The 23,169-nt window shown below is 43.6% G+C and overlaps 1 protein-coding gene across 2 annotated transcripts in view; it reads left to right on the top strand.

The window, feature by feature from the left end:
• Positions 1 to 23,169, top strand: part of EPG5 (ectopic P-granules autophagy protein 5 homolog) — a 2,535,958-nt gene that overhangs the window by 903,761 nt on the left and 1,609,028 nt on the right. The gene's annotated exons all lie outside the window — the stretch shown is intronic.

The raw sequence follows: 23,169 nt of genomic DNA, 5'->3' as shown, positions 1-23,169 counted from the left end.
CATGCAGGAAGTATATCTGCTTCAGGGCAGGATCTCAACACTTTCACTTGTCTATGCTTCCCTTTGGCTTATCTACTGCTCCCAGAGTTTTTTACAAAATGTCTGGCTGCAGCCATTGTTTTTTGCAGACAAAGAAATATTCAGATTTACCCATACTTAGACGACTGCCTTATTCAGGCAGACAGCCAGGAAAAGCTGCTCAAGCACCTGGCTTTTGTAAAGACACTACTAACCTCCCCAGGATACACAATCAATGAAAAGAAATCCAAACAGGTGCCCACCCAAAGGATAATCTTCCTGGCAGTAAGTCTGGACACAGCATCCCAGGTGGCATTCTTTACACCAGAGAAACACATTTTCCTGACAACCTACTTCTCTCAACTAGTCACCAGGCCCCAGCTATCTGCAAGGAAGATCCTGCAAGCTCTGGGTTTCATGGCATCTTGCATACTATTTATCTCATGTGCCAGACTGCACATGAGGAAACTTCAGTGGTACTTAAAGAGCCTTTGGTGTCAACACTCTCAAGACCTGGAAACTCTTCTACCTATAATTCCTTGCCTCAAAAAGGAGTTTCTTTGGTGGGCAACAGCATGCTCCCACAACAAGGGACTGCCCTTCTCCCCACCCCCGCCACCCAGACCCTCAGCACAGATGCATCAGACTACGCTTGGGGTGCATACCTGGGTGGCAGCTGCATACAGGGCCAATGGAACCCTCAGGAAATCCCTCTGCACATCAGTCAAAAAGAGATTATGGCTGTGCAGCACACCTTAATGGCTTTCAAACCCCTTCTCTCTCCAGGGGTTCTCCTGATCAAAACAGACAACACCACTGTAGTGTGGTACATCAACAAGCAGGGAGGGACTCACTCCTACCCTCTATGCAGGCTGGCCATGACCGTTTGGTTCACAGCGTCTTCCATGCAACTACACCTGTTAGCACAATTCCTACCAGGCTCTCTCAACTCTTTGGCAGACCAATTAAGCAGAACCTTCTGGACCCACATGAGTGGTAACTCAACAGAAGTACCTTCACCCTAATAGCTCAGAAATGGGGAACCCAGAAGGTTGGCCTCTTTGCTTCCCACATCAGCCATCAGCTCAGAAAATTCTGCACCAGGGAGCATCACTGCACGGCTTGAAAAGTGGATGCCCTGTCCTTCCCCTGGGTCAATCTGTCTATTGCCTTTCCTCCCCTACCTCTCATCCCCAGGGTACTGCTCAAAATAAGGAAGGAAAAAACAAGGACCATTCTTATAGCTCCAGACTGGCCCCGACAACACTGGTACCCCTTGCTGTGCAGCCTGTCCCTGCTGCCTCCATGGCATCTTCCTCAGATTCCAAACCTCCTGACCCAGAGGGAAGGGGAATTCATGCATCCCAAATTGCAGACACTCAGTTTGGCAGCTTGGCTTATTCCCTAACGTCAAACCAATCTGCCATTCTAAGTAAACAGGTTCTGGATGTTATCCATGAAGCCAGACGTCCTAGCACCAGAAAGTCTTTTGCAGATAAATGGAAAAGGTTCTGCACCTGGATCCAGATAAGGGAGCTAATACGGCCCTCCATCCCTCTCATCCTGGATTACATAGCTGACCTACTACACAGTGGTCTCTCTTTGTCCTCTATAAAAATTCATGCCTCTGCTATTTCTGCTCATTTTCCCACTGAGCAGCCCCTTTTCTCACACCCTTTGATTAAACAGTTCTTCAGAGGAGCTAACAACGTGAGCCCCCCCCCAGAAGGGAACCAACGCCAGCTTGGGACCTTAACTTTCTCTTGGAAAAGCTCACCCTGTCCCTTTCGAACCAGCTTCTTCTCCAGAACTAAAATTTCTCTCCTGGAAGACAGCTTTCCTTCTGGCCATCACTTCAGCCAGAACAGTCTCTGAGCTGCGAGCACTCATTACTGTGGAAGCCTTCATCATCTTCCATGTAGACAGGGTATCCCTCAGAACTAACCCATCCTTCATGCCCAAGGTAGTGTCCAGTGTGGCTCTCAACCAATCCATTCATCTGCCTACCTTCTTTCCTAATCCCCAGAACAAGGGGGAAAGGATTTGTCACTCTCTAGATGTGCACAGACAGCTCATATTCTATTTGGACAGGACTAAATCCTTCAGAAAGTTTGATCTATTGCTGGTTAGCTTTGCTACAGGGGCAGAAGGCAAAGCCATCTCCAAGCAAACCATTTCCAAATGGCTAGCACATTGCATCCATTTCTGCTACAATCAGCATGGAAAGCCTCCCCCCAAGGGGGTCAGGACACACTGCACCAGAGCAGCCTCCACCTCTGCAGCTTTCCTAAGAGGAGTCCGCACCGGGGACATTTTTGAGGATGCCACCTGGACATCTATTTCCACTTTTACCAAGCATTACCACCTGCCTCCCTTCTCTAAATCCAGGGCAGGATTTGCCTCTGCAGTCTTGCAGGGCATCCTAGCCAGCCCCTAGTTTCCTTGACTGCCTCCACCCATTTCCTCAGCTTTGGGAATCTACTCAAATGAGATGACTGCAACAGTGAAACACGAAGAACATAGTACAGTTGTGTACTATGTTCTTCGTGTTTCACTGTTGCAGTCATCACATTTGAGTAGATTCCAAAAGCTGAGGAAATGGTTACTATGTTCTTCATGTTTCACTGTTGCAGTCATCACATTTGAGTAGATTCCCAAAGCTGAGGAAATGGGTTCAGCAGTGAAACATGAAGAACATAGTACAGTTGTGTATACTTACCATAAATGTAGCTGTTCGAGTGTATTCACTGTTGCAGTCCTGGATGTTCTTCGTGTTTCACTGATGCAGTCATTACATTTGGGTTATCTGCTTGCAGTAACACTCAGTCTGCCTGATTAACAAAGTCTTGGGTCCTGCGTCGGTTACTGTCCCTTCTTCCATGACATCAGGTCGTCAGAGGTATGAAACATGCAGCTGACGCCATTACATCAGTCTTTCTTGCCATGCGGTGCCCAAAGCAGAAGCAGTTCGCAAGTGCCGGTTGGCCGACTCCTGAATTTTTCGTTTACGAGTTTCAGAACCGAAGTCTTCAACTAAAGCTAAGTACCCTGTTGGGGAAACTTTTTCTTGCTCCTTACCGATGTCAGTAAAAGTTAATAATTGCATTACTTGTGGAAAGCAAATACCTCATAAAGATTTTCATTTGTACTGTATTCCTTGCTTAGGCCCTAACCACGACGTGCCTTGCTGTTGTCGGTATATTTTTGCCTCTACATGTTTTGGTTCTCGATTTAATTATCCATAAATAAATAATTAGTCATCTGACTACCGGGATTTTGAAAGAACGCAAAGATAAAGACAGAGACAGGCTGTCGCGGTCCAAAACTGCCAACGACTCTTCTCCAAAGCAAGTCGCCAGTTCGTTGGTACTCAGTGAGGCACTTTCGCAGCCCCTGATACCTGCTACTTCTGATTCTCAGGCCTCTACTGAGACCCATTCGGAGTCTGGTATGCCGCGAGATGCTTCAACTATGGAACCCGTGGATGTCTCTACCTTGGATGGGTCCGGAGCTGCTGTGCAGGCACCGGCTTCTGAGGGTGTATTCAGGCCTACGGACTTGCATATTAAACCAACGCCTCCTTCTTCATTTAGGCCTAAATCTCGAACCATGCCTTAAAAAACGATGCCCAGGTCGCATGCTCAGGCCTCTATGCCTAAAAAGCAAATGATAAGAATGGCTGAAAATCTTATCACTCTAATCAGGGGAAGCCAACCTCCCCTTCTAAGAGACCTAGGACTGAAGTTGTTTATGAATCTTCTGACCAGGATTATGATTTTTCTGATTCTTCTGATGATCTGGATTTGCCCTTATCTACTTATGAGGATTCTGATGCAGAGGACTCTATTCCCTGTGCTTCCCCTCCAGAGGATTTTTCTTTTGGTGAAACCTTACATACTCTAAGGGAGCATTTCCACTGGGAAAGCCAGGATTTTTCTGATTCAAAAAAGAGGCTTAGGGATTTCTTACTCCTGCCTCAGCATAGGCCTTTAGCTATTCCTCCTGTATTAAACATTGTTGATTATGCTTTTTCGATGTCTAGATTTGCACCTGATTCTTTGCCTCCTGCTCCCAGAAAACCTGACAGATATTACAGAGTTCCTGATTCTCACAAGCTCCGTTTTAAAAATCCTATTGCGGATCCAGAGGCTATTTCACAGGGACCTAAGGGCATTAAGGCTTCTACTGCTAAAAATCCTACCCCTTCTGAGACTCCAGGGTGCTGGATAGATGGGGTAAGAAGGTTTACACTTCTGCAACCTTGGCCCATTAGGGCTTTAAACTGCCAGTTTCATATGTTAAAGTATCAGCAACATGTTATTGGATTGCTTAAACAGAAAATTATGTTGATTCCTGACTGTGCAGAAAATAAAGAATTACAGGATTTAATGCATTCTGCTGAACAGGTTGGAAAACATACTTTGCAATGTGGATTTGATTCATTAGAGGCCTCTTGCGGGCTGCTGTTACTGGGTCTGTGCTCAGAAGGCATGCTTGGCTTAAGGAGCAGTCTTTGCCTGATCATGTTAAAGCTAAATTGTTGGATGCTCCTTTAAATCAGGACCGCCTGTTTGGCAACAAGGCTGGGGAAGTTCTTAAAAAGATGGAAGATAACGCTAAATCTTTGCAAACTGTTAAAGATTTCTTACAAGTTCAGCCTCCTAGATTTAGTAGGCACTGGCCCTCTAAGAATTGGTCCTTCCAGCCCCTTCCAGGTCTTCTAAAGCCAAACCCAGATACAGCAGAAACCCCAGGTTTCAGTCCCAGGGGACACACAAGACTAAGCAGTGGGGGGTTTCCGCACCTAAATTAGGTAGTAATAAGACTCCCCTCTATGGAAAACTGTCTCAGTGACTTGCTTTTAAAACTTCCAAGCACTTTCCAACTGAATGCTCCTTTAGGCGGAAAGATTGGTATGCAGGCCAAAAACTGGGAACTCATTACCCAGGACAAATGGGTTTTAAATAGTGTCCCAAGGATACAGATTTCACTTCCACTCCTTACCAACACCAAGCAGGTGGCCAGATCTACCCCCAAATCAGTGGGCAGAGGCCCAAAATCAAGTACTCTCTCTTAAGCATGGGGGCTATTCAGTTGGTACCAGAAGAGGAAAAGGGACAAGGTTTCTATTCAAGACTTTTCCTGGTACCCAGAAAAGGAAATACATGGCATCCTATCCTGGACCTTTCTATTTTAAACACCTTTCTGGTGATTCCAGAATGCAAAATGCTGACTCTTCAACAGCTGCTTTCTATGCTAGGCAAGGATACATGGTTGACAACACTAGACTTAAAATAAGCATACCTGCACATCACTATTAGGGAGTCTTGCAGAAGATACCTATGCTTCAAAGCAGGCTACATGCACTATCAGTTCTCTGGCTTATATACTGCGCCCAGGGTATTCACAAAGTGCCTAGCTCCAGTCATTGCATTTTGCAGGCAAAGAAATATTCAAATATACCCATACCTGGTCTTGTCTAATTCAGGCAGAAAGAAAGGACATTCTTTTGAATCATCTGGCCTTTGTTCAAATGGTACTGACTTGTCTGGGGTTCACCATAAATGAAAAGAAATCCCACCTGATGTTCTTCGTGCTTCACTGTTGCAGTCATTACATTTGGGTTATCTTGCTGGCAGGTTGCCCTCAGTCGACCTGAATTCCAAAGTCTTAGGTCCTGCATCGTTTGCTGTCGCCTCTTCCCTCACGTCAGGTCATCAGGGGTATAAAAGATGCAGCCGACGTCATTTTCTTCAATCTTTCTTGCAGTGCAGTGCCAGAAGCAGAAGCAGTTCGCAAGTGCCGTTTGGCCAACTTCTGAGATTTTCGTGTTCGAGTTTCAGATCCGAAGTCTTCATTAAAAGCTAAGTACCCCATTGGGGAAACTTTTTTTCTTGCTCCAGACCGATGTCAGAAAAAGTTAATAATTGTATTTCTTGTGGGAAGCAAATACCTCATAAGGACTTTCATTCTTACTGTATTCCTTACCTAGGCCCTGACCACAACGTTTCTAGTTGTTGGTTTTGTGCCAGATTTAACCAATGCACTGTTAAGTGTCGGTACGATTTTGCATTAAGCTATTTTGGGCGAAGATTTAATTATACAATGTCATCGGATAGCCATCCGACTACCGGAGTTCACAAAAAACAAAAAGAAAAAGACAGGCAACCGAGGTCCAAAACCGATGACGAAGCTTCTCCTAAGCAAGTCGCCCGTTCGCCGGTTCTCAGTGAGGCGCTTTCGCAGCTCATGATGACCGCTACTTTAGAGTCGAAGGCCGCTACTGACTCCCATGTGGAGTCGGCCAGGCCGCTGGAAACTCAAGGTATTGGAGCCTTGGAGATTATTCCCTCAGATGGGTCCGGAGCCGCTGAGCAGGCATCGGCTTCTGAGGGTGTATTCAGACCTAAACAATTATATATTAAACCGACTTCAAAGGCAAAGACTAAAACACCTTTAAAGGCAAAGAAACAAGTTCACCAGCCACATGGACAGGCCTCCATGCCCAAAAAGCAGATGCTCAAAATGGCCGAAGACTTAATTACCTTGATCAGGGGTTCCCATCCACCTCCTGATAAGAGGCCTAGGCAAGAGACAGACTATGAATCTTCCGATCAGGTTTCCATTTCTTCTGATTCCTCTTCTGATCAGGAATATCCTCTTCCCCCCATGAGGATTCTGATGCTGAAGAATCAGTTCCTTCAGCTTATCCTCCTGAGGACTACTCATTTGGGGAAACCTTGCATACCATGAGGGAGCACTTCCACTGGGAGATCCAAGATTTTTCAGAATCTAAGAAGAGGCTCTGGACTTCCTTTTACTATCTCAACACAGGCCTCTAGCTATTCCACCTGTGTTAGACATTGTAGATGATGTGTTCTCAGAGTCTAGTTTGACCCCTGACTACTAACCTCCAGCACCTGTTAAGCTGGACAGATACTACAGGGTCCCTGACTCTCAGACTCTCATAAATTCCTTTACAAAAACCCTACTGCAGACCCAGAAACTATTTCTCAGGGTACCAAAGGGGTCAAGGCTTCCACTGCAAAAAACCCTACCCCCTCTGACAGGGATTCTAGGGCACTGGATAGATGGGGAAAAAAGATTTACACATCTTCTACCTTAGCTATAAGGGCCTTAAATTGCCAGTTTCATATGCTCAAATATCAGCAATATGTCATGACACTGCTTAAACAGAAAATGATGGTAAATTCTGAATGTGCAGAAAACAAAGAAATGCAGGATTTATTGCATGCAGCTGAACAAGATGGAAAGCATACTTTGCAATGTGGTTTTGATTCTCTGGAGGCCTCTTGCAGGGCCGCTGTTACGGGTTCTGTCATTAGGAGGCATGCTTGGTTAAAGGAACAAAATCTGCCTGATCATGTTAAAGCAAAATTATTAGATGCTCCATTACAACATGATACCTTGTTTGGTGTCAAGGCAGAAGAGGTGTTAAAGAAAATGGAGGACAAAGTTAAATCTATGCAAACGGTCAAGGATTTCTTACAGATACAGCCACCTAGATTTAGCAGACACTGGCCTACAAAGAATTGGTCCTTTCCAGTCTCAGACAGACCTCAAATGAGCAGATCCAGATGCCTGAGAGGCAGATCACAGCCGCAAGGTTCCTACAGGTCTAAGCAATGGGGTGCTTCTATCTCCAAAGGTGGAGAAGACAAATCACAACCATACAGGAAACAGTCCCAATGACTTTCCCCTGCCTGCACCAAGCACTTATCTTCTGGCAGCACCCTTAGGGAGAAAACTAGCACTTTTTTCTCAAAATTGGCAAATTATAACCCAGGACAAATGGGTTCTAGACATAGTGTCACACGGCTACAAGTTTCCTTTCCATTCCCTGCCAAGGGTAATCGGTTGGCCAGACCTGCCAAAAAATCAATGGACAGAGGCTCAAAAACAAGTCGCAGCTCTCGTGGACATGAGGGCTATTCAACAAGTGCCACAGCAAGAGCAGGGACAAGGAATTTACTCGACTGTTCTTGGTTCCCAGAAAGGACAAAACATGGAGACCAATACTGGACCTGTCTATTCTAAACACTTTCCTGGATATGCCAAAATTCAAGATGTTGACCTTGCAGCAGCTTCTGCCCATGCTAGGCAGCAAGGCTTAGCTTGTGACTTTAGACCTAAAAGAGGCATACCTGCATGTCCCAATCAGACAATCATGCAGAAGATACCTCAGATTCAAGGCTAGCTCAAAACATTACCAATTCTCTGCACTGCCCTTTGGCTTATCTACTGTGCCCAGGGTCTTCACAAAGTGCCTGGAACCAGTAATTGCTTACTGCAGACAAAGAGGAATACAGATTTATCCTTACTTGGATGACTGCCTCATACAAGCAGAGAACAAGGACATTCTACTACAGCATCTGACGTTCGTGAAAAGACTTTTAACATGCCTAGGGTACACAGTCAACAAAAAGAAATCAAAACTAGTACCCTCTCAAGAAATAATATTCCTGGGTGCAAGCTTAAATACAACTGCCCAGATGGCTTATCTCCCTCCAGACAAACAAAGGCAAATGACTACCTATTTCAAGGAAATGGCAACAAAGGCCCAGTCATTTGCAAGAAAAATTCTGCAGGCTTTGGGCTTCATGGTATCCTGCATCTTCCTAATTCCATATGCAAGACTGCATATGAGGAAACTTCAATGGTACCTAAAAGGTGTCTGGACACAACATTGCCACAGCCTGGAAACGATGATTACTCGAATTCCCTGCCTGCAACAGGAGTTTCGATGGTGGGCAAAGGCTCGTCACCAAAACAAGGGACAGCCATTCTCACTACCACCAGCCAGACAGAGCCTAACGACAGATGCATCAGATTATGCCTGGGGGGGCACACATGGCAGGAAGAGGCATTCAGGGCACCTGGTCCTCAAACCAAAAGCATCTACATATCAATCAAAAAGAGATGCTAGCTGTTGAAAATGCCCTGACAGCCTTCAAGGACCTACTTCATCCAGGACAACTACTGATAAAGACAGACAACACCACGGTCATGTGGTACATAAACAAGCAGGGGGGCACTCATTTTTCCCCTTTTGCAGACTAGCCATGGCTTTATGGGACACAGCATTTACTTACCAAGTTCATCTGCAGGCACAATTCCTGCCAGGAAAGGAAAATACTCTGGCAAACGAACTAAGCAGAAACCTCATGGATCCCCACGAGTGGCACCTGGATTCACAAGTCTTCAGCATGATAACAAAGAAATGGGGACGCCCGGACATAGATCTATTTGCCTCCCCTCACAACAATCAACTAAAAAGATTCTGCACAAGGGCTTATCACAGGCAAGCTTGGAAAGTGGACGCCTTATCTTTCAACTGGACAAACCTATCAGTATATGCCTTTCCTCCACTGCCTCTCCTCCCTAAGGTACTCCTAAAGGTCAGACAGGAGAAACCAAAAATGATTCTGATTGCCCCAGAATGGCCACGCCAGTACTGGTATCCGAGCTTAAGGAACTTGTCCCAATGCCCAGCCTGGACCTTACCTCAAATACCTCATCTACTGTCCCAGCAAAACAAATCAGATTCTGCACAGCCAACTCAGGACCCTAAACCTGGCAGCATGACGGATAATGTAGCCATACAAAACCACACATCTCAGTAAAGCTGTGATGGATGTCATTTTAGAAGCCAGAAGCCTTATACTAGAAAATCCTATGCTGGGAAATGGAAGAGATTTTGTGCTTGGAACCAAGCTCGAGGAACTGATACAGCTGTCCCAAATATTCCTCAGATTTTGCAATACTTAACTGAGATGCTGGACAAAGGCCTATCTTTTTCATCAAATAAAATCCATGCCTCTGCCATTTCGTCTCATTACAATACAGAGCCACCACTATTTTCTCATCCGTTATTAAGGCAGTACCTCAGAGGAGCCAAAAACTTAAGGTCTCCAAGGAGAACGCCAATACCTGCTTGGGACCTCAATTATACCTTACCTCCTTTTGAGCGAGCTAGTACTGCGGATATAAAGTTCTAATATTGGAAAACAGCTCTGCTCCTAGCAATAACTTCTGCAAGACGAGTTTCAGAACTACATGGCTGTGGACCCCTTTATCATTTTTTATCCAGACAGGGTCTCTCTGAGAACAAACCCTACATTTATGCCTAAGGTGGTATCCAGTGTAGCCCTTAACCAAACTATTAATTTGCCAACTTTTTATCCAAATCCACAGAACAAGGGGGAGAAAATTCTGCATGCTTTGGACGTACACAGACAACTTAGATTCTACTTGGACAAAACTAAAGTTTTCAGAAAGACAGAACAATTACTAGTGGCATATGCCACAGCATCACAAGGAAAGGCCATCTCCAAGTAGACTAGTTCAAAGTGGATAGGTCACTGCATTCATTTCTGCTACTCACAGCATGGCAAACCAGTGCCTAAGGGCATTAGGCCACATTTAACCAGAGCTGCAGCCAATTCTGCAGCATTTCTCAGGGGAGTACCAACCAAAGACATTTTAGAGGTTGCTACTTGGAGTTCAGTGCATACCTTTACAAAACATTGCAATCTACCTCTTTACTCTAAATCCAGGGCAGGCTTTGCCAGTGCAGTTCTGCAGGGCCTCATAGCTGCTCCTAAGGCTGTTTAGCTCCAGCCCCCCAATCATAGCTTTGGGACTCAACCCAAATGTAATGACTGCAACAGTGAAACACGTAGAACATAGTTCAGTTGTGTACACTTACCATAAATGTAGATGTCCGAGTGTATTCACTGTTGCAGTCCAGGTTACCCACCCGCCACCCCCCTTATTTTGGCTGGAACTTATCTTTACTTCTCTAATCTATACAACCTATGTGGTATATTTGCTTATAGATGAAGGTAAAGCTTATTTTGGTGCATGTATGTTTTATTTACATATTTTTAGCCTATCCTTTTGGGGGCATCTGACATCTGGGGCAAGAAAAACTGAAGAAAATGGCGTCGGCTGCATCTTTTATACTCCTGACGACCTGACATCAGGGAAGAGGCAACAGCAACCGACGCAGGACCCAAGTCTTTGGAATTCAGGCCGACTGAGGGCAACCTGCCAGCAGGATAACCCAAATGTAATGACTGCAACAGTGAATACACTCGAACATCTACATTTATGGTAAGTGTACACAACTGTACTGTACCCTCTCAACAAATTATATTCCTGGGAGCAAGCTTGAGTACAACTTCTCAGATGGCTTTCCACACGCCAGAGAAACAGATTCATTTGACAACTTACTTCAAACAAGTGGCCACAAAAACCCAGCTGTCTGCAAGGCAAATACTGCAAGCCTTGGGGTTCATGGCCTCCTGCATTCTTTTAATTCCATATGCAAGGCTGCATATGAGGAATGGTATCTCAAAAGCCTATGGTGTCAACATTCACAGGATCTAGAAGCAAGGATTCCTATCATACCTTGCCTACGCCTAGAGTTCCTTTGGTGAGCAGAGGCCTACCGCCAAAACAGGGTACTACCATTCACACTACCCCCTGCTGCCCAAATCTTAAACAACAGATGCATCAGACTATGCATGGGGGGGGGGCTCACCTGGCAGGGAAGTGCATTCAGGGCAAATGGATCCCAAGTCAAATGCACCTGCACATAAATCAAAAGGAAATGTTAGCTGTACAGAATGCACTGACAGCCTTCAAGGACCACATTCTTCCAGGACAACTAATGTCTTTTTCCTCCATGCAGGTCATTATAGCACAGAGTCTCCCCTCTTCTCTCACCCACTGCTCAAGCAGTTCCTCAGAGGGGCCAAAAATTTAAGGCCACCCAGGAGAGCTCCAACTCCAGCCTGGGACCTTAACTTTGTTTGCCTTTTCACCACTTTGTCTTGGTGAAACTCACTCTTCCTCCTTTCAAGCCAGCTGCTACTGCAGATTTAAAATTTCTTTTCTGGAAAACAGCTTTCCTTTTAGCAATCACTTCAGCTAGAAGGATGTCTGAATTACAGGCCCTTATGGCAGTGGAACCTTTCATCTTCTTTCATGCGGACAGGGTGTCCCTCAGAACCAATCCCTCCTTCATGTCCAAGGTGGTATCCAGTGTGACTCTTAATCAATCCACTCATTTGCCTACTTTCTTTCCTAACCCACAGAACAAAGGGGAACGGATACTGCACTCTTTAGATGTGCACAGACAGCTTAGATTCTACTTGGACAGGACTAATCCTCAAAGGAAATCTGAACATCTGCTGGTGGCATTTGCTGCAGGGACAGAGGGGAAAACTATTTCAGAACAAACCATTTCAAAATGGATAGGCCATTACATTCATTTCTGCTATAAGCACCATGGAAAATCAGACCCCATTCAACCAGGGCTACATCTACCTCTACAGCCTTTCTCAGGGGTGTTCCTACTAGGAACATCCTAGAAGCTGCTACCTGGAGTTCTGTACATACTTTCACCAAGCATTATCATTTGCCATTTTTGTGTAAATCCAGAGCTGGCTTTGCCACTGCAGTCTTGCAGGGCCTTATAGCTGACCCTAATTCTATTTAAATTCCTCCTCCCAACCTTAGCTTTGGAAATCTACCCAAATGTAATGACTGCAACAGTGAAACACGAAGAACATAGTACAGTTGTGCACACTTACCATAAATGTAGTTGTTCGAGTGTATTCATTGCTGCAGTCCTGGTTACCCTCCCTCCAGCCCCCTTTCTTCTTTTGGCAATACCTCTACTCTCACTTACTATGCATTAAAAGCTTTTTGGTGTATTTGCTTTTTTTGTTGGAGGTATATCCTTGCATTTATAGATTTAATTGCTTCCCATTAGGGGGGCACCTAACATCTGGGGCAAGAAAAACTGATGTAATGGTGTTGGCTGCATGTTTTATAGCCCTGACGTCATGGAAGAAGGGACAGCAACTGACGCAGGACCCAAGACTTTGTTAATCAAGTTGACTGAGGGCTACTGCAAGCAGATAACCCAAATGTAATGACTGCAACAGTGAATACACTCGAACGTCTACATTTATGGCAAGTGTATATAACTGTACTTTCTGAGGTAATTTACATCTGTAAGTCACCTTTATGCCCTATGCCTTGAGTGTGGAGCATATGTATGATATATGATGTCTATAATGTATGATATGTATGATATATGATGTCTCTCCTCTGAGCTCATAATTCTTAGCCTCTCTCTTGCTCAACGTATCCATGTTAAGCTTATTCACATAACATGTGAATGTGAATGTATCAGTTTTGAATTTGTTGTTTTTCTTTGTTATTTAATCATTATGTATAATGAGAATTCTTTCTGTATGCAAATGTATGTTTTTTTCTCTCTTTATTGTGGAGCTTTTTTCCCCGGGCCTCTACTGAAAATGGACATGTATCCAGTTGGACTAGCCCGGTCAACAAATGTAAAATAAATAAATAAAAATAATGGCCAGACATTGGGGTACCCTTGACAAGGAATCCCTTTGGTAAAGAATACTGCAACAATGAAGAGAAGGACATCTACTGTTATGGTAAGATTTTACACAACTGTACTTTCTTGACAGTTTATCTATGGAAAACCTCCCCGTGCACGACATTTGGGAAATTCTCTAACATTATACTAAAGCAAAGGATTAAGCAGAGAATTTTGGTCTCTGGGGAAGATTGTAAAATATGAGAGCAGCAGTCTTATGTGGTAATGACCGCAGTTCTGCCATGAGGAAACAGAATGTTGCTTTTCTCCTGGCAGTGTGTAAATGCAGATAGCTTATAATAGTGTGTAAGAGCCAAGTAATAGTGGTCTGACATTAAAAGGTCAGTAAGGGAGTGATGACTCAGCACCTACTAACCGAGTCTGGACCTCAATCGATTATGATTGATCACAAGCTTGAGTAGTCAGCCTCTCTCACTTTGATGTTAGTGAAGACAAACTTTTCAGCAAATGTTTAGGAGATTCTACATGGCTTTTTTCACTTCTCATTGTGTTCTTGGCCATCTGCTTGATGTTGCACTTACTAGTACTGTTTGGCATATTCTCATCAATGGATAAACTTATGAAACAGTACACAGATGTGAAAGTTCAACATTATGAACCACAGTATGATGCTAGTGCAGGGCTGTGCACTGGCCTTTTATGACCTGGCATTGACTCAGCTGTGCTCTTTGTATAAAATCAAGAGCCCTTTGCTTCACACCCTGTGCCTACCTTGTATATTGCATAAGTGCAGGTGACCCCCTTGCTGGATCTAGTGGTAGTGGAGTTTCTGCCACAATTTCACAAGCCCCATGGCAATTTTGAGGGTATTCACCTTTGTTCAAGAGATGGATAAGAATCGTTCTTTCCTGTAATGACAGTTCTGCAAATAACCCCTTCTTAAGAGTAACTGTCAGGCTGATGATGCCGTCTTTTGACTAACCTATATCTCCACTGCTTTCTCATGACAGAAGCCTGTGGAAGAAGAATGCCTGTCTGTCCTAAAAGATGCTTTTTTTTTTGGCCTTAAAAAAAAATATATATTTTTCTTGCTGTGTTGAAGATTTATGGTCTTCACAAGTCCCCTATATAGTGTAGTGTTGTCTTAACTAAGTATCCATTATGCATGTGCGTTCCTTCTGGTTGAGCACAGGTTCCAGAGATTGTAGTACCTTTTTACCTTCTGGGTGGAGGGTTTCTTCCTTGAAAAGAGTAATGGGGTTCTAATCATATCACAGGGCTAGAAGGGTGATTACCTATTCTGGACCTCAACAGCTCCAGGAAGCACATCCATTGTATCAGTTACCAGATGGTGACTCTCTAAAATGTTATAGCTGTACTTTCACAGACAACCTGGATGTTGTTACTGGATGTCACAACAGGGCCCTTCGGTTCTCTTTGGGAGACTACTTCATTTACAGAATTATTACCATATCATCTGTACTCCACAACCAAAGTGTCTGTCAAATTCCTAGCTGTGGCATATAAACACAGAAGAAAGGCCCTCATTATTTCCATACTTGGAAAACACTCTTAAGAGTTGTAAACAAAACAGAAAAACTCCACTCTTTATTGGCTAGTACATACAACTTAACGCTCCACAAAACATGCATTTTCGTCCAGGCACCTCCCCGACTTCATCAGAAAATACACAGAATGTGAAAAACCATAACAGTAGATGTCCTTGCTGTCACTCCTGCAGTATTCTTAACATTCTTGGGATTCCCTGCCATGGAAACCCGTTGTTCAGAATGTCTTCGAAACCCAGTCTGTTTTGTTTATTAGTTACCTTTTGACTGGTTCCTTGTTTTTTGGTTACTCTTAAGAGTTGTTCCAACAAGGAACTGCCTGATAGTTTCCTTTGTTTTTGTCTTTCTATAATTGCAGATTGTCTGGGAAGAGTTTTTTTCTTGTCTCTTCACAGAGGATTCCTTAGATTATAGCCAGGTTGGCTAGCTTTTCTGCGAGCCATTCCTTCCTTCCCAAAAGGCTATAAACTTGGTATTCTGGATGAAAATGTACAGAAGTGATTTGAAGTCCATGAACCTTTCCACCTGTTGGGCCTAATGACAGCCACTGTTTTGACTCTTCCATACACCTCCTTTTACATAACGTGCTTCACTGGACAGTGAAATTTCAGCGGGTGCTGAGTCATCACTCAAGTCAACTTACTGACCTTCTTTAGATGGCAGACTACTATTCCTTGGCTCTTAAATGGTTGATAGTCTTCACACATCTTAGATTTGGTTACCCTTTCTAAGTCCAACCCAGTGCAAACAGTCACTATGGATATTTTGCTGATGAGTTGGTGAGCCTGCTTAGACTCTCCTGTGGTGCAGGACACAGAGAATCACCAGAAGAGGGGCTATATCTGTAAACATGCTGTGAGCATTTCTTGATCTTCATGCTTTGGAAAGATAGTTGAGACCTGAAGCCTTCCTATTTCTTCAGAGAGAAAAACAATTTTTGATGCATGTTGAAGCAGGATGTCATGCAGTTTTACTCACCATGCAAAGAGGAAATTAATTTCAAGCAGTAAACCATAGGCCTAAGAGTCTCTCACATCCCAGGCAAGGGGGTTTGTGTGTGGATGGTAGATGCATTCACTCTTTCAGTGCAGGGAAAATTCCTTTATACTATCCCTCATTTCTGTCATTATCCTTGCTTGCTATAAAATTTGCAGAAGACCAAAACATATTGTGCTGACTGAGAAGTATGTAACTGTAGGCCCTCACATCCTCATTTCCTTCCAGTGAAAGATACCTTGGTTGTGGTGCAACTAACTCTACCATTGTGAATGACTGCCTTGTGAGATCTGGACATTGTAGCAGATATTTTGGGGGTGACCAGAGATGCTGCAGGGTGTGCTTCTCACCAGATTTACTCTGTTAATTTAATGAGGTTCCAAAGAGGTATCCAGCCATCACCTCATTTGGTTAGTTTACAGGTGATTTTTAATTAACTTAGGCACTTGCTTGAGTTTATTCTTAAGATGGTATTTATAAACATGGCATGCAGATGCATATGGTTGTTATGCATTAAGATCACACACCATAGACCTTTGCAATTTATAAAACTATAGTTACGTCATAGCACATCCAGTTACTGAGCTGCATATGTGGGCTTGTCCATGTACATAACAGGTATACAAGCAAATATGCACAATATGTTCTGTGATTCAGATATTTGTGAATCATGGAATACATTGTGGGAATAATGGCACCAACACCTGTAGCCCAGCATCCTTTGCTGGTGGCATAGGTTGATAACGTCCTGCCTATGGCCCAGGTGACCTGAATTTGACTAGCAGCTCTGATGCTTGATGGCAGACTGGAAGGATGAGACACTTTTTGTTAGGGGCACGTATACATGAGTTGATTTCCCCCTGGTGGAGACCAGAGAAAAAACGGTGCATTACCTCTTTTGGGTGGATGAAGCAGTCCTTCTGATGTCAGCTCCTTGTGGAAGTGAGAAACAGTTCAGCACTGGTACCCATTGCCTGCTTTGTCCATGACTACTACTGGGCTGGTCTACAGTGGCAAGGTATAACAAAAAAAAAAAAAAAAAAAACCCAAACCACTGGTGATGGCTGCCTAAATGATGACTCTCCCTGGCTGATTCTTGCTTCCTTTAATGGAGGAATGAATAGGTCTTTTGGCTGGAAGGAAGCCAATGATTGCAGCAAGAGCAAAAATGGAACAGAAAAAAACTGGTAGCCCAGCACCAATGTAATGTTCAGCATAACATAGCTGAGCAAATCCATCCATCCGCAACCCTTTTTTCCAATTTTTGCACATGGGGTCAGGGTGTCATTTCAACAGTGACAGTTAGATAGAACCAGTTTTCACACTGCCAATGGCTAACCCTGCAGCATACCACACATACACATGCACACTCACACGTGTCCAATTTAGAGTATCCAGTCTACCTACTGTAAATCTTGGGAATGTATAAGGAAACCAGAGCACCTGAAGAAAATCCAAACAAACAGGGAGGACATACAGACTTCACACATAAGGCACCCCAGCCAATAATCAAACCAGAGAACCCCTTGCTGTGAGTTGACAACACTATCTGCTGCACCACTGTGCTGCCTCTAGTAGATGAGCACATCATCATCATTAAATGAAATGACAGTGCACATAATATGCATTTCAGTAGAGAGATATAAAGGCACATGCTGTTGCTGATTACACCGTGCACAAGTGCGCTGCTACAAGTACATCGACTCCCTCCAACATAATGATTTCAAAGATCTCCTGCCAGCAGCAAGGAACCCTTCACTAGATGCCTTTATTACAGCAAAATGTAAAATAAGCCTACTCAACATGCAGTTTCCCAACGCTCTTCCCTTCCCCATGACTTCGCCTGATGCTGTCCTTCCAGTAGTATAGGGGAAGCATTATCCATTTCCTTATTCAGATCTTTCTTGCTGTGCAGTTGTGCCAGTATCTGCACAGTACATGTAGCCTGTCAGTTGTCTGAAGTATTCTACCTTAGGACAGATAATTACCAGATGGGGGATTTCTGTGTAATTTGTTAGATTTGTAATCTTTGTTAGACATAATTGTAGCTAATCTGATACAGAATTTAGATCTGAGGAAATTGCTACTACAATTAATAATTGTCTCATCATAAAGACTGTCACAATAAGTGACGTTTTTGCCTCAGACTGGATTCCTGTCCCCACTTCACATTGTTTACCCCTTGATGACGACCTGTCGTAATATTCTGTCTAGGTGTTTGTTGCCAAAAAAGAGGTACGAGCCTGGTTTAGGGCCGCTGTAGCATCATCCACGGCTTGTGGAGTCTTGTCTCCTAAAGAGAAACAGTCAGAGAAGAGAGAGAAGGTCAAGAAAGCTGAAAATATCATTGATAACTCAGGGTTTTTGTGGTCTGGTGAATGAATATTAGGTGAAGCACTTTGACAGCCCCCAACTACAGAATCTGCTGTAGCCAAGGCTTCTGATGTGACTACTCTGCAGGTGCTCATGCCTTTGGTGCCTGTAGGGTCCTCCTGAACCAACATCCCTGATGTACCACTAATGACTGGAGAAATGACTGGAGAACCTTTGGCCACAGAGGCATGGATGTTGAGTTTCTGAGGGGGGAGGTCTGATCCCTTAAATGTACATTCACAAGGAGGCATCTGTGGATTGTATTGAAGTTTCATTTCCCCACCCAAGACACAAAGCCTCAAAGGCAGCTGTCTCTGAGCAAACAGGCAAAAGACACTGAAGCCTAAGCAAGAGCAGTCCAGCTTGCTTTGGTTTAGACTGGGCAATACCTCAACCCAGCTCCCAGCCCAGGTTTCATCCTTGGATATCCCGGTTCAGCTGATCAAAACCAATGGCACTTGAAATCAAAGAGGTTTTAGCCTGATAATCAGTGTCTGGAATCTCTTCTAAAATGAGAAGTGGTATTTCCCCTGTGGTATATTCCAGTACGTATGATTCTGAGGCTGATGAGTTAGCCTATGTTGACATTTTCCCATCAGCCAAGACACTGAAGAAACCTTGTTCTCTGCCTTCCTACCCGTGGACTTCCCTTTTGCGGATGCTTTCCACAAAATGAAAGAGACCTTTCAGTGGGATTCCAAGGAGTACCCAGAAGCCTGACTGTCTTCCTCTTCTTCTTAGCAAGCCTGTCTGACCAGTTGTATAGTGTCAGGTGTTTCCATAGGTACCTGTTTAAAAATCCTTTAACTGATCCATCTCTGGTGTCTGTGGATTGTAGCAAGGGAGTAATTTTGGATTCAAACCAGGAATCACATCCCAAATGACAAACACTGGAAATCTCTAGATATATTTGAAGTAAATGTACATGGCTACAACATTGTCTTTCAGGGCTTTAATCTGATAGTCCCACATTCTGTCTTATCGTAGGCCCTGTTCAGACAGATGAGGACCGAGGTGAAAGGAATCAGAAGTATAGGCGTGAAGCAGGAGTTGTTGAACCACTGTGACCTCTCTTATTGGGTAGCTAAATATTCCAAGAAATGTATTCATGATTCTGCAGACACATCCTTCAGACAGTGTTTCAGGATCAGTTATTAGAAAGCATGCCTGGGTTAAGGACATCTCCTCAAACAGACAGTGTCAAGACAGGGATCCTTTATGTCCCATTAATTAAAAGATTTCCTTGCCAGACCCCACTAATCAGGAGGTGTGTGAGAAACTAAAGGAAACATGTAGAAGTATCCAATCTGTTAGGTAGATGTTTCAGACCTTTGTGCTTGGGTATAGCAGGAATTTCCTGGGAAAGATTTGGGAAAGGGAAGAAAGTAAAGTATAGAAAATAGTGATTAACTAAGCATAAGGAGTAGCCTGGCAGCCCTCAGAGCCAAGATTCGCCTACCACCACCCTGAGGGATCAGCCATGACAGCCTAGCTGCTCCCTCCACCACCCCTTCCTCATAGCCACTTATCCCAGCCCAACCCCTCCCTTTCCTTCTCCCAAACTTGGTGAAAGTGTGTCTGCCTTTATAGGGAGTTGGCTGACAGCTAATCAAGAAAAGTGGATGCTAACCATTCTAAAAGAAGGATACTGTGTACAATTCTTAGAAAAAAAAACAGTTCAGAACTATCACAGCAGTTCCAAGAGACCAGATTCATTTCATACTTCATGTATGCAAAGAAATGTTAGACATTGGGGACTTGGAAACAGTGCCCTTGGAGGAGAAAGGTACAGAGATATTTGTTCAGACTCTTTCCTGGTACTAAGACAAGCGGGCACTTGGAGATTCATCTTGGATATTTCCCATCTGTACTAATTTTTGATGAGGGGATTCTGCGGTGGTGGTGCTGCTGTAGTGTTGTCTCGTCACAGTAAGATGTTGTCCTGTTGATTCTCAGCTAGAGCATCTTCTGTGTGGAGACATGCGTGAATGGGCGTACCTTCGTTGAAGGTTGTGCGTCAGGGCTGGCAACTCGGCATGTACAAATCTACTGCCAATCATTAGCGGACCGGAGTTCCGCTGTGACGACCCCTAACCAGGAAAAGCCGAAAGACACAACAACAACTAATTTTTGATGAGGCCAAAATTCAAAATGCTCATCTTGTAAAGTTTATTACCTTGTATTTCCTGAGGTAGTGCTCATGGCAACCCTGAATTTGAAGGATGCATATCTTCACATTTCCATATGAAGAAAAAAGAAAATCACAGAAAATTTCTAAGATTTGCAGTAGGAGGAAACCAGTATTAATTCACCTCCTTGCCTCTTGGAATGCTTACTTTGCCTTGGGTATTCACAAAATGTATGGTGCCAGTAGTAGCTTTCTGCATAACAAAAGTCATTCAAATCATTCCCTAGCTAGATGATTGCCTTATCTTGGCAGAGTCCCACCAGGGTACCATGGATGTTGTGAACCTCACCCTAAAGTGGTTTCTAGAGTTGCGGCCAAAAATCAACAGAGAGAGAGCATCCCTCATCTCATCTCAGACAGTAACATTTCTGGGAGCAGGTCTGGACACTGTTCAGTACAGGGCCTTCTTCCCTCAAGACAAGCTAAAGATGCTGTTACATTTGTTTCCAAATATAAAAAGAAAAGAACACAGCAAGAGAACAATAGAGGTTGCTAGAACACATGCCAGCATGCACTCTGTTGGTGCCCTTGGCATGCCTTCACGTGAGAAAGATGCAATGGTGTTTGAGAAATAGGTGGAATCAATACCTTTCTCATTTTGAAAACATTATTCCCATACTGCCATGCATTAGGAAAGCAGTCTTATGGTGTACTAGGTTTTATCTTTTGAATAGTGGAATATCCATTAAGAAGTGAAGCTTTCCATGACCGTGACAACAGATTCCTTGGACTAGGCTTGGAGAGCCCACATGGAGGGGACTCAGTTTCAAAAGATTTGGGAACACAGGATAAAAAGAAAATCTGTCAACATCGTGAAGGAATATATGAAGTCAAAAGACAAAAATCTGGAAAGAATAGAAGAAGTTTTTGTTCTGGCATTCATAGCCTTTCTCCCAGTCATTATTTTCATTAATTTATCAGAAAATAAAAAAAAAAAAATTATACGACTGGCCATTAATATTCAAAAATGAGCACGCTGATTGGCCATCCCAACCAGTGTGCCCGTTGTAAATCCGAGAATATACTAACGGAAAAAGGTCCGGTCGCCCGGACTTTTTCCGCTAGTATATCCATAGCCGGCCTTAGGCATAGGCCAACTAGGCGGCCACCTGGGGTGCTGGTCTAGCAGGGGCGCTTTTCCAGTATTTATTTGGTGTAGGTGAGGAGTATTGGGACTCCAGTTAATGTGGTGCGGGGTACTGTGGAGCCCTTTTGCGTAGGGCACCAGCTGACCTAGGGCCACTCCTGAGTATATCTCCTGATTTTTTTTTTTACTTTTTTTTGCTCTGTAGAGGTAGCAATAGAGAAAGGAAGATCTCTGTTGCTTTTTTTTAAGATATCTTGCTATGTTATACGAGTTCTTCAACTCGTATAACATAGCGAGATATCTTTAAAAAAAGCAACAGAGTTCTTCCTTTCAACGGACAAAGGAAGATCTCCGTTGCTTTTTTTTTTAAGATATCTCACTATGTTATACAAGTTGAAAAACTCGTATAACATAGCGAAATATCTTAACAAAAGCAACAGAGATTTTCCTTTCTCCGTTGCTACCTCTGCACAGCACTGATGTAATGCGTTAGCGTGGGAACACAAGTTCCTTACGCATGCGCAGTACATCAGAAATGCCCCAGGATACCAGAAAACTCCATAAGGACAGCACGGAGGCATTATACAATGACATTATTTAACAAAAGTAAGTATTTTTTTTCTTAAATAATGTCATTGTAGAATAGCAATAACCCACGGCTGGGTGTGGATAGTGCTGGATTTACCCACGGTTGGCTTTGTTTGGTCAATCGGGCTTCGCCCTCATGACCAAACCACACCAACCGTGGGTAAATACAGCATTACCCACACCCAGCCGTGGGTTATTGCTTAATTAATGAACATCAATGAAAGGACATTGCAAAAATGTTAGGCAAAATCGGGGACATTTGAGAGTTGTATGTGCAAAATGTGTTTAATTAGAAAAATTCAGTGATGACACATCGGCAGATGACATAGCTCTCAACTATTTACTTCCAGATTTGGGTACAAAGACAGAAAGTTCCCAAGTCAAGAACTCATTTTAAATGTTGGTACTGTTAACATGGACATGTGAGAGACTAAGACACTGCAAATTAACAAGTCCTTTCGGAAGTAAGTGGCAAAACGCCTGTCACTACAACAACAGCAGTTAAAAACCAATAATCAATTTAAGTAAGGTTATAAAATGAAATGTAAGCACCACAATAGAAAGGGAACATCTGTATTGCAATTTGAGAAATTAAGGACTTGCACTTATTCAATAGCCACAGAGCTATGCCTGTGTAGTTAGTGATAGATGCACTGGTATCTCCTCCGCAGAAAAAGATGTTTAGGAACTTCACTCAGAAAATTGCTTTCTAGACTGTTGGAAGAGCTACTTATGTCTGCAGAAGGGTTAGACCAGGGGATGGGCTACATAGTAAATTAGGAGGGGTTTTCCTTGGGTGAACCAAGTCCAAAAGAAAACAAAACAAAAGAATGGGCATTATTTTCAGCAGCTATGGGTGCCCAAATTGACAGGAACAGTTTAGTTTAAAGTAATAATGGCTTACAGTATCCTTACAGTTTAACAGAAAAATGGTAAACACAGGGGAAAT

The sequence above is a fragment of the Protopterus annectens genome, chromosome 1.part1 (assembly GCF_019279795.1).
Source record: "Protopterus annectens isolate FY-2018-M chromosome 1.part1, PAN1.0, whole genome shotgun sequence".
NCBI classification, from domain to species: domain Eukaryota; kingdom Metazoa; phylum Chordata; order Ceratodontiformes; family Protopteridae; genus Protopterus; species Protopterus annectens.
The sequence above is the reverse complement of the archived record's forward strand: the minus strand, read 5'-3'. Positions and strand labels throughout refer to the sequence as shown.